The sequence below is a fragment of the Lathyrus oleraceus genome, chromosome 3 (genome assembly GCF_024323335.1).
Source record: "Lathyrus oleraceus cultivar Zhongwan6 chromosome 3, CAAS_Psat_ZW6_1.0, whole genome shotgun sequence".
Taxonomy (NCBI): Eukaryota; Viridiplantae; Streptophyta; class Magnoliopsida; order Fabales; family Fabaceae; genus Lathyrus; species Lathyrus oleraceus.
In genome coordinates, this window is record NC_066581.1 from 491,290,888 (window position 1) to 491,303,042 (window position 12,155).

The window sequence follows — 12,155 nt, forward strand, 5'->3', positions numbered from 1 at the left end:
TAATGTTCCATGAAACCAATTAAATACTATAAAAAACTAATTACTTTATAAGTCCAAGCAACAAATGTGTGTGAAAGTCATCTTATGAGATCGAGAACCAGGACGGTAATGACCACAACTAAGATTGTTCATAGTTAATTATGTCAAAATTTTGAATTGAATCGAATTATTATAGCATAAGAAGGATTCAAAAGAAACAAATTGAACCGGTATAGTTTTATAAAATCATATCGACCCAAATAAATGGTTTGGTGAACCAAATTTTTATTTATAACTAAAGTGAATCAATATTAAGAAAACTTTCCCAACCTATTCTATTTAATACAGTAAATCAAACAGTTAAGTCATACATTTTTATTTAAATTTTGGGTGAACTGATAATTTGGAACGAAATGACAGAAACAAGCAAAAGTTGACAGCTGTGGGATTTGAACCCACGCCCTTTCGGACCAGAGCCTAAATCTGGCGCCTTAGACCACTCGGCCAAACTGTCTCAATGTTGAAAGATTTTGTTAAATTTAAACACGTGTACAATACTCACCCTATGCTAGCTTCCCGTGGGCAGTATTTTCCTAATTAACATTAGTGTATCGTAACAATGTACCAAAAAATCATAAATGTATCTTATTAATTTATTTTATCTCTCGTTTATTTATCCTTATGTGTGCGACCTTTTACGTTCTCGTAACATTGACAAAAATGTTAAATAATTTACTTAATATTATAAATAGAGAGAGGGTGTCTAGCCAGACATCATTGCTTTCCAATTAACGATAATTTCATGTGATCTCATATAACCTTTATATGATAATGATCATATGTATAATTATTCTTTTGCCCTTATATGTATACCTAACACAAGACATAATTCGTACCTCCCTTGTATAATTCAATATTATGTTTCTTGATGCCCGAGTGTACTTAGTATTAACAAATAAGCTCAATATCGCATATTCATTTATTTCAGCATGATAATGCATTTTAAAATCATACTTAATTAAGGATTATGTAGATATTACTCATGCATATGTAGAATGAGAAAAATCCTTCCAGGCCGCTCATGTCCATCCACATGACTCATTGAATACCTAGTTAACTGACTTTATAATCGTCTTATGACAAACAATGTTTGACGCTACTAAAATGATTAACTCCTCAATGACCTTTTGTATGGAGTTAATGGTTTCCAGTCAAATGGTAGCATACACCACTGTGATTATAAAAATAACTTATGAGACTTACATAACAAACTATGTAGTATTCTTATCGCGGGTCATTCCAATATAAATATTACTTATAACATTCTCTATGCATTGGCGTTGCTATATTCGATTGTAAGACTTACATATAGATACTTTTAGAGTGATATCTTTATATTTAATGATGTCTCACATTTAAGTCACACTTAATGTTCCATGAAACCAATTAAATACTATAAAAAACTAATTACTTTATAAGTCCAAGCAACAAACGTGTGTGAAAGTCATCTTATGAGATCGAGAACCAGGACGGTAATGACCACAACTAAGATTGTTCATTGTTAATCATGTCAAAATTTTGAATTGAATCGAATTATTATAACATAAGAAGGATTCAAAAGAAACAAATTGAACCGGTATAGTTTTATAAAATCATATCGACCCAAATAAATGGTTTGGTGAACCAAATTTTTATTTATAACTAAAGTGAATCAATATTAAGAAAATTTTCCTAACCTAGTCTATTTAATACAGTAAATCAAACAGTTAAGTCATACATTTTTATTTAAATTTTGGGTGAACTGATAATTTGGAACGAAATGACAGAAACAAGCAAAAGTTGACAGCTGTGGGATTTGAACCCACGCCCTTTCGGACCAGAGCCTAAATCTGGCGCCTTAGACCACTCGGCCAAACTGTCTCAATGTTGAAAGATTTTGTTAAATTTAAACACGTGTACAATACTCACCCTATGCTAGCTTCCCGTGGGCAGTATTTTCCTAATTAACATTAGTGTATCGTAACAATGTACCAAAAAATCATAAATGTATCTTATTAATTTATTTTATCTCTCGTTTATTTATCCTTATGTGTGCGACCTTTTACGTTCTCGTAACATTGACAATAATGTTAAATAATTTACTTAATATTATAAATAGAGAGAGGGTGTCTAGCCAGACATCATTGCTTTCCAATTAACGATAATTTCATGTGATCTCATATAACCTTTATATGATAATGATCATATGTATAATTATTCTTTTGCCCTTAAATGTATACCTAACACAAGACATAATTCGTACCTCCCTTGTATAATTCAATATGATGTTTCTTGATGCCCGAGTGTACTTAGTATTAACAAATAAGCTCAATATCGCATATTCATTTATTTCAGCATGATAATGCATTTTAAAATCATATTTAAGGAGTATGTAGATATTACTCATGCATATGTAGAATGAGAAAAATCCTTCCAGGCCGCTCATGTCCATCCACATGACTCATTGAATACCTAGTTAACTGACTTTATAATCGTCTTATGACAAACAATGTTTGACGCTACTAAAATGATTAACTCCTCAATGACCTTTTGTATGGAGTTAATGGTTTCCAGTCAAATGGTAGCATACACCACTGTGATTATAAAAATAACTTATGAGACTTACATAACAAACTATGTAGTATTCTTATCGCGGGTCATTCCAATATAAATATTACTTATAACATTCTCTATGCATTGGCGTTGCTATATTCGATTGTAAGACTTACATATAGATACTTTTAGAGTGATATCTTTATATTTAATGATGTCTCACATTTAAGTCACACTTAATGTTCCATGAAACCAATTAAATACTATAAAAAACTAATTACTTTATAAGTCCAAGCAACAAACGTGTGTGAAAGTCATCTTATGAGATCGAGAACCAGGACGGTAATGACCACAACTAAGATTGTTCATTGTTAATCATGTCAAAATTTTGAATTGAATCGAATTATTATAACATAAGAAGGATTCAAAAGAAACAAATTGAACCGGTATAGTTTTATAAAATCATATCGACCCAAATAAATGGTTTGGTGAACCAAATTTTTATTTATAACTAAAGTGAATCAATATTAAGAAAATTTTCCTAACCTAGTCTATTTAATACAGTAAATCAAACAGTTAAGTCATACATTTTTATTTAAATTTTGGGTGAACTGATAATTTGGAACGAAATGACAGAAACAAGCAAAAGTTGACAGCTGTGGGATTTGAACCCACGCCCTTTCGGACCAGAGCCTAAATCTGGCGCCTTAGACCACTCGGCCAAACTGTCTCAATGTTGAAAGATTTTGTTAAATTTAAACACGTGTACAATACTCACCCTATGCTAGCTTCCCGTGGGCAGTATTTTCCTAATTAACATTAGTGTATCGTAACAATGTACCAAAAAATCATAAATGTATCTTATTAATTTATTTTATCTCTCGTTTATTTATCCTTATGTGTGCGACCTTTTACGTTCTCGTAACATTGACAATAATGTTAAATAATTTACTTAATATTATAAATAGAGAGAGGGTGTCTAGCCAGACATCATTGCTTTCCAATTAACGATAATTTCATGTGATCTCATATAACCTTTATATGATAATGATCATATGTATAATTATTCTTTTTCCCCATTATATGTATACCTAACACAAGACATAATTCGTACCTCTCCTGTATAATTCAATATTATGTTTCTTGATGCCCGAGTGTACTTAGTATTAACAAATAAGCTCAATATCGCATATTCATTTATTTCAGCATGATAATGCATTTTAAAATCATACTTAATTAAGGATTATGTAGATATTACTCATGCATATGTAGAATGAGAAAAATCCTTCCAGGCCGCTCATGTCCATCCACATGACTCATTGAATACCTAGTTAACTGACTTTATAATCGTCTTATGACAAACAATGTTTGACGCTACTAAAATGATTAACTCCTCAATGACCTTTTGTATGGAGTTAATGGTTTCCAGTCAATTGGTAGCATACACCACTGTGATTATAAAAATAACTTATGAGACTTACATACCAAACTATGTAGTATTCTTATCGCGGGTCATTCCAATATAAATATTACTTATAACATTCTCTATGCATTGGCGTTGCTATATTCGATTGTAAGACTTACATATAGATACTTTTAGAGTGGTATCTTTATATTTAATGATGTCTCACATTTAAGTCACACTTAATGTTCCATGAAACTAATTAAATACTATAAAAAACTAATTACTTTGAAAATAAACATAATAAAAATGTATTTTTATTATAAATAATCAACTTGATACAAGTCTTAAATACATTAATCATAAATATGTTGGCATATGAGTCTTACACCAATAGTTTATGGATAAATTTGGACTAATCTCACACCTTATAGAAATTTGGTGGAATAACTTATTTACCTCACTAACACAAGACTATCTAGACCTTTCATACACAGTCCAACAACTCAGTCAATTCCCGAACAACCTAACAACTACTAACTTGGAAGTAGTTCTGAGAATCAAGACTTTGTGCATTTATGATTGAGCCATTAGCTAAGATATAAGGAAGTCCATCACTGATTATTGAATATTTTTAGACAACTCCTTCATTTTTTATAAGTCTAGGCAACAAACGTGTGTGAAAATCATCTTATGAGATCGAGAACCAGGACGGTAATGACCACAACTAAGATTGTTCATAGTTAATTATGTCAAAATTTTGAATTGAATCGAATTATTATAGCATAAGAAGGATTCAAAAGAAACAAATTGAACCGGTATAGTTTTATAAAATCATATCGACCCAAATAAATGGTTTTGTGAACCAAATTTTTATTTATAACTAAAGTGAATCAATATTAAGAAAACTTTCCCAACCTAGTCTATTTAATACAGTAAATCAAACAGTTAAGTCATACATTTTTATTTAAATTTTGGGTGAACTGATAATTTGGAACGAAATGACAGAAACAAGCAAAAGTTGACAGCTATGGGATTTGAACCCACGCCCTTTCGGACCAGAGCCTAAATCTGGCGCCTTAGACCACTCGACCAAACTGTCTCAATGTTGAAAGATTTTGTTAAATTTAAACACGTGTACAATACTCACCCTATGCTAGCTTCCCGTGGGCAGTATTTTCCTAATTAACATTAGTGTATCGTAACAATGTACCAAAAAATTATAAATGTATCTTATTAATTTATTTTATCTCTCGTTTATTTATCGTTATGTGTGCGACCTTTTACGTTCTCGTAACATTGACAAAAATGTTAAATAATTTACTTAATATTATAAATAGAGAGAGGGTGTCTAGCCAGACATCATTGCTTTCCAATTAACGATAATTTCATGTGATCTCATATAACCTTTATATGATAATGATCATATGTATAATTATTCTTTTGCCCTTATATGTATACCTAACACAAGACATAATTCGTACCTCCCTTGTATAATTCAATATTATGTTTCTTGATGCCCGAGTGTACTTAGTATTAACAAATAAGCTCAATATCGCATATTCATTTATTTCAGCATGATAATGCATTTTAAAATCATACTTAATTAAGGATTATGTAGATATTACTCATGCATATGTAGAATGAGAAAAATCCTTCCAGGCCGCTCATGTCCATCCACATGACTCATTGAATACCTAGTTAACTGACTTTATAATCGTCTTATGACAAACAATGTTTGACGCTACTAAAATGATTAACTCCTCAATGACCTTTTGTATGGAGTTAATGGTTTCCAGTCAAATGGTAGCATACACCACTGTGATTATAAAAATAACTTATGAGACTTACATAACAAACTATGTAGTATTCTTATCGCGGGTCATTCCAATATAAATATTACTTATAACATTCTCTATGCATTGGCGTTGCTATATTCGATTGTAAGACTTACATATAGATACTTTTAGAGTGATATCTTTATATTTAATGATGTCTCACATTTAAGTCACACCTAATGTTCCATGAAACCAATTAAATACTATAAAAAACTAATTACTTTATAAGTCCAAGCAACAAACGTGTGTGAAAGTCATCTTATGAGATCGAGAACCAGGACGGTAATGACCACAACTAAGATTGTTCATTGTTAATCATGTCAAAATTTTGAATTGAATCGAATTATTATAACATAAGAAGGATTCAAAAGAAACAAATTGAACCGGTATAGTTTTATAAAATCATATCGACCCAAATAAATGGTTTGGTGAACCAAATTTTTATTTATAACTAAAGTGAATCAATATTAAGAAAATTTTCCTAACCTAGTCTATTTAATACAGTAAATCAAACAGTTAAGTCATACATTTTTATTTAAATTTTGGGTGAACTGATAATTTGGAACGAAATGACAGAAACAAGCAAAAGTTGACAGCTGTGGGATTTGAACCCACGCCCTTTCGGACCAGAGCCTAAATCTGGCGCCTTAGACCACTCGGCCAAACTGTCTCAATGTTGAAAGATTTTGTTAAATTTAAACACGTGTACAATACTCACCCTATGCTAGCTTCCCGTGGGCAGTATTTTCCTAATTAACATTAATGTATCGTAACAATGTACCAAAAAATCATAAATGTATCTTATTAATTTATTTTATCTCTCGTTTATTTATCCTTATGTGTGCGACCTTTTACGTTCTCGTAACATTGACAAAAATGTTAAATAATTTACTTAATATTATAAATAGAGAGAGGGTGTCTAGCCAGACATCATTGCTTTCCAATTAACGATAATTTCATGTGATCTCATATAACCTTTATATGATAATGATCATATGTATAATTATTCTTTTGCCCTTATATGTATACCTAACACAAGACATAATTCGTACCTCCCTTGTATAATTCAATATCATGTTTCTTGATGCCCGAGTGTACTTAGTATTAACAAATAAGCTCAATATCGCATATTCATTTATTTCAGCATGATAATGCATTTTAAAATCATACTTAATTAAGGATTATGTAGATATTACTCATGCATATGTAGAATGAGAAAAATCCTTCCAGGCCGCTCATGTCCATCCACATGACGCATTGAATACCTAGTTAACTGACTTTATAATCGTCTTATGACAAACAATGTTTGACGCTACTAAAATGATTAACTCCTCAATGACCTTTTGTATGGAGTTAATGGTTTCCAGTCAAATGGTAGCATACACCACTGTGATTAAAAAATAACTTATGAGACTTACATAACAAACTATGTAGTATTCTTATCGCGGGTCATTCCAATATAAATATTACTTATAACATTCTCTATGCATTGGCGTTGCTATATTCGATTGTAAGACTTACATATAGATACTTTTAGAGTGATATCTTTATATTTAATGATGTCTCACATTTAAGTCACACTTAATGTTCCATGAAACCAATTAAATACTATAAAAAACTAATTACTTTATAAGTCCAAGCAACAAACGTGTGTGAAAGTCATCTTATGAGATCGAGAACCAGGACGGTAATGACCACAACTAAGATTGTTCATAGTTAATTATGTCAAAATTTTGAATTGAATCGAATTATTATAGCATAAGAAGGATTCAAAAGAAACAAATTGAACCGGTATAGTTTTATAAAATCATATCGACCCAAATAAATGGTTTGGTGAACCAAATTTTTATTTATAACTAAAGTGAATCAATATTAAGAAAACTTTCCCAACCTAGTCTATTTAATACAGTAAATCAAACAGTTAAGTCATACATTTTTATTTAAATTTTGGTGAACTGATAATTTGGAACGAAATGACAGAAACAAGCAAAAGTTGACAGCTGTGGGATTTGAACCCACGCCCGAAACGAAATGACAGAAACAAGCAAAAGTTGACAGCTGTGGGATTTGAACCCACGCCCTTTCGGACCAGAGCCTAAATCTGGCGCCTTAGACCACTCGGCCAAACTGTCTCAATGTTGAAAGAATTTGTTAAATTTAAACACGTGTACAATACTCACCCTATGCTAGCTTCCCGTGGGCAGTATTTTCCTAATTAACATTAGTGTATCGTAACAATGTACCAAAAAATCATAAATGTATCTTATTAATTTATTTTATCTCTCGTTTATTTATCCTTATGTGTGCGACCTTTTAAGTTCTCGTAATATTGACAATAATGTTAAATAATTTACATAATATTATAAATAGAGAAAGGGTGTCTAGCCAGACATCATTGCTTTCCAATTAACGATAATTTCATGTGATCTCATATAACCTTTATATGATAATGATCATATGTATAATTATTCTTTTGCCCTTAAATGTATACCTAACACAAGACATAATTCGTACCTCCCTTGTATAATTCAATATTATGTTTCTTGATGCCCGAGTGTACTTAGTATTAACAAATAAGCTCAATATCGCATATTCATTTATTTCAGCATGATAATGCATTTTAAAATCATACTTAATTAAGGAGTATGTAGATATTACTCATGCATATGTAGAATGAGAAAAATCCTTCCAGGCCGCTCATGTCCATCCACATGACTCATTGAATACCTAGTTAACTGACTTTATAATCGTCTTATGACAAACAATGTTTGACGCTACTAAAATGATTAACTCCTCAATGACCTTTTGTATGGAGTTAATGGTTTCCAGTCAAATGGTAGCATACACCACTGTGATTATAAAAATAACTTATGAGACTTACATAACAAACTATGTAGTATTCTTATCGCGGGTCATTGCAATATAAATATTACTTATAACATTCTCTATGCATTGGCGTTGCTATATTCGATTTTAAGACTTACATATAGATACTTTTAGAGTGATATCTTTATATTTAATGATGTCTCACATTTAAGTCGCACTTAATGTTCCATGAAACCAATTAAATACTATAAAAAACTAATTACTTTATAAGTCCAAGCAACAAACGTGTGTGAAAGTCATCTTATGAGATCGAGAACCAGGACGGTAATGACCACAACTAAGATTGTTCATAGTTAATTATGTCAAAATTTTGAATTGAATCGAATTATTATAGCATAAGAAGGATTCAAAAGAAACAAATTGAACCGGTATAGTTTTATAAAATCATATCGACCCAAATAAATGGTTTGGTGAACCAAATTTTTATTTATAACTAAAGTGAATCAATATTAAGAAAACTTTCCCAACCTATTCTATTTAATACAGTAAATCAAACAGTTAAGTCATACATTTTTATTTAAATTTTGGGTGAATTGATAATTTGGAACGAAATGACAGAAACAAGCAAAAGTTGACAGCTGTGGGATTTGAACCCACGCCCTTTCGGACCAGAGCCTAAATCTGGCGCCTTAGACCACTCGGCCAAACTGTCTCAATGTTGAAATATTTTGTTAAATTTAAACACGTGTACAATACTCACCCTATGCTAGCTTCCCGTGGGCAGTATTTTCCTAATTAACATTAGTGTATCGTAACAATGTACCAAAAAATCATAAATGTATCTTATTCATTTATTTTATCTCTCGTTTATCTATCCTTATGTGTGCGACCTTTTACGTTCTCTTAACATTGACAAAAATGTTAAATAATTTAATATTATAAATAGAGAGAGGGTGTCTAGCCAGACATCATTGCTTTCCAATTAACGACAATTTCATGTGATCTCATATAACCTTTATATGATAATGATCATATGTATAATTATTCTTTTGCCCTTATATGTATACCTAACACAAGACATAATTCGTACCTCCCTTGTATAATTCAATATTATGTTTCTTGATGCCCGAGTGTACTTAGTATTAACAAATAAGCTCAATATCGCATATTCATTTATTTCAGCATGATAATGCATTTTAAAATCATACTTAATTAAGGATTATGTAGATATTACTCATGCATATGTAGAATGAGAAAAATCCTTCCAGGCCGCTCATGTCCATCCACATGACTCATTGAATACCTAGTTAACTGACTTTATAATCGTCTTATGACAAACAATGTTTGACGCTACTAAAATGATTAACTCCTCAATGACCTTTTGTATGGAGTTAATGGTTTCCAGTCAAATGGTAGCATACACCACTGTGATTATAAAAATAACTTATGAGACTTACATAACAAACTATGTAGTATTCTTATCGCGGGTCATTCCAATATAAATATTACTTATAACATTCTCTATGCATTGGCGTTGCTATATTCGATTGTAAGACTTACATATAGATACTTTTAGAGTGATATCTTTATATTTAATGATGTCTCACATTTAAGTCACACTTAATGTTCCATGAAACCAATTAAATACTATAAAAAACTAATTACTTTATAAGTCCAAGCAACAAACGTGTGTGAAAGTCATCTTATGAGATCGAGAACTAGGACGGTAATGACCACAACTAAGATTGTTCATTGTTAATCATGTCAAAATTTTGAATTGAATCGAATTATTATAACATAAGAAGGATTCAAAAGAAACAAATTGAACCGGTATAGTTTTATAAAATCATATCGACCCAAATAAATGGTTTGGTGAACCAAATTTTTATTTATAACTAAAGTGAATCAATATTAAGAAAACTTTCCTAACCTAGTCTATTTAATACAGTAAATCAAACAGTTAAGTCATACATTTTTATTTAAATTTTGGGTGAACTGATAATTTGGAACGAAATGACAGAAACAAGCAAAAGTTGACAGCTGTGGGATTTGAACCCACGCCCATTCGGACCAGAGCCTAAATCTGGCGCCTTAGACCACTCGGCCAAACTGTCTCAATGTTGAAAGATTTTGTTAAATTTAAACACGTGTACAATACTCACCCTATGCTAGCTTCCCGTGGGCAGTATTTTCCTAATTAACATTAGTGTATCGTAACAATGTACCAAAAAATCATAAATGTATCTTATTAATTTATTTTATCTCTCGTTTATTTATCCTTATGTGTGCGACCTTTTACGTTCTCGTAACATTGACAAAAATGTTAAATAATTTACTTAATATTATAAATAGAGAGAGGGTGTCTAGCCAGACATCATTGCTTTCCAATTAACGATAATTTCATGTGATCTCATATAACCTTTATATGATAATGATCATATGTATAATTATTCTTTTGCCCTTATATGTATACCTAACACAAGACATAATTCGTACCTCCCTTGTATAATTCAATATTATGTTTCTTGATGCCCGAGTGTACTTAGTATTAACAAATAAGCTCAATATCGCATATTCATTTATTTCAGCATGATAATGCATTTTAAAATCATACTTAATTAAGGATTATGTAGATATTACTCATGCATATGTAGAATGAGAAAAATCCTTCCAGGCCGCTCATGTCCATCCACATGACTCATTGAATACCTAGTTAACTGACTTTATAATCGTCTTATGACAAACAATGTTTGACGCTACTAAAATGATTAACTCCTCAATGACCTTTTGTATGGAGTTAATGGTTTCCAGTCAAATGGTAGCATACACCACTGTGATTATAAAAATAACTTATGAGACTTACATAACAAACTATGTAGTATTCTTATCGCGGGTCATTCCAATATAAATATTACTTATAACATTCTCTATGCATTGGCGTTGCTATATTCGATTGTAAGACTTACATATAGATACTTTTAGAGTGATATCTTTATATTTAATGATGTCTCACATTTAAGTCACACTTAATGTTCCATGAAACCAATTAAATACTATAAAAAACTAATTACTTTATAAGTCCAAGCAACAAACGTGTGTGAAAGTCATCTTATGAGATCGAGAACCAGGACGGTAATGACCACAACTAAGATTGTTCATAGTTAATTATGTCAAAATTTTGAATAGAATCGAATTATTATAGCATAAGAAGGATTCAAAAGAAACAAATTGAACCGGTATAGTTTTATAAAATCATATCGACCCAAATAAATGGTTTGGTGAACCAAATTTTTATTTATAACTAAAGTGAATTAATATTAAGAAAACTTTCCCAACCTATTCTATTTAATACAGTAAATCAAACACATTTTTATTTAAATTTTGGGTGAACTGATAATTTGGAACGAAATGACAGAAACAAGCAAAAGTTGACAGCTATGGGATTTGAACCCACGCCCTTTCGGACCAGAGCCTAAATCTGGCGCCTTAGACCACTCGGCCAAACTGTCTCAATGTTG

General features: G+C 31.0%; 9 non-coding genes across 9 annotated transcripts; all 9 read right to left on the reverse strand.

Moving 5' to 3' along the window:
* Positions 1 to 413: 413 nt before the first annotated feature.
* TRNAL-UAG (transfer RNA leucine (anticodon UAG)) lies at positions 414 to 493 on the reverse strand. Its single transcript has one exon. It is a non-coding gene; the product is annotated as a tRNA-Leu (tRNA).
* Positions 494 to 1,819: 1,326 nt separating this feature from the next.
* Positions 1,820 to 1,899, reverse strand: TRNAL-UAG (transfer RNA leucine (anticodon UAG)). The gene has a single exon. It is a non-coding gene; the product is annotated as a tRNA-Leu (tRNA).
* A 1,322-nt stretch (positions 1,900 to 3,221) lies between these two features.
* On the reverse strand, positions 3,222 to 3,301 carry TRNAL-UAG (transfer RNA leucine (anticodon UAG)). Its single transcript has one exon. It is a non-coding gene; the product is annotated as a tRNA-Leu (tRNA).
* A 1,694-nt stretch (positions 3,302 to 4,995) lies between these two features.
* Positions 4,996 to 5,075, reverse strand: TRNAL-UAG (transfer RNA leucine (anticodon UAG)). The gene has a single exon. It is a non-coding gene; the product is annotated as a tRNA-Leu (tRNA).
* A 1,326-nt stretch (positions 5,076 to 6,401) lies between these two features.
* TRNAL-UAG (transfer RNA leucine (anticodon UAG)) lies at positions 6,402 to 6,481 on the reverse strand. Its single transcript has one exon. It is a non-coding gene; the product is annotated as a tRNA-Leu (tRNA).
* A 1,382-nt stretch (positions 6,482 to 7,863) lies between these two features.
* Positions 7,864 to 7,943, reverse strand: TRNAL-UAG (transfer RNA leucine (anticodon UAG)). Its single transcript has one exon. It is a non-coding gene; the product is annotated as a tRNA-Leu (tRNA).
* Positions 7,944 to 9,269: 1,326 nt separating this feature from the next.
* On the reverse strand, positions 9,270 to 9,349 carry TRNAL-UAG (transfer RNA leucine (anticodon UAG)). Its single transcript has one exon. It is a non-coding gene; the product is annotated as a tRNA-Leu (tRNA).
* A 1,322-nt stretch (positions 9,350 to 10,671) lies between these two features.
* Positions 10,672 to 10,751, reverse strand: TRNAL-UAG (transfer RNA leucine (anticodon UAG)). Its single transcript has one exon. It is a non-coding gene; the product is annotated as a tRNA-Leu (tRNA).
* A 1,315-nt stretch (positions 10,752 to 12,066) lies between these two features.
* TRNAL-UAG (transfer RNA leucine (anticodon UAG)) lies at positions 12,067 to 12,146 on the reverse strand. Its single transcript has one exon. It is a non-coding gene; the product is annotated as a tRNA-Leu (tRNA).
* Positions 12,147 to 12,155: the final 9 nt, after the last annotated feature.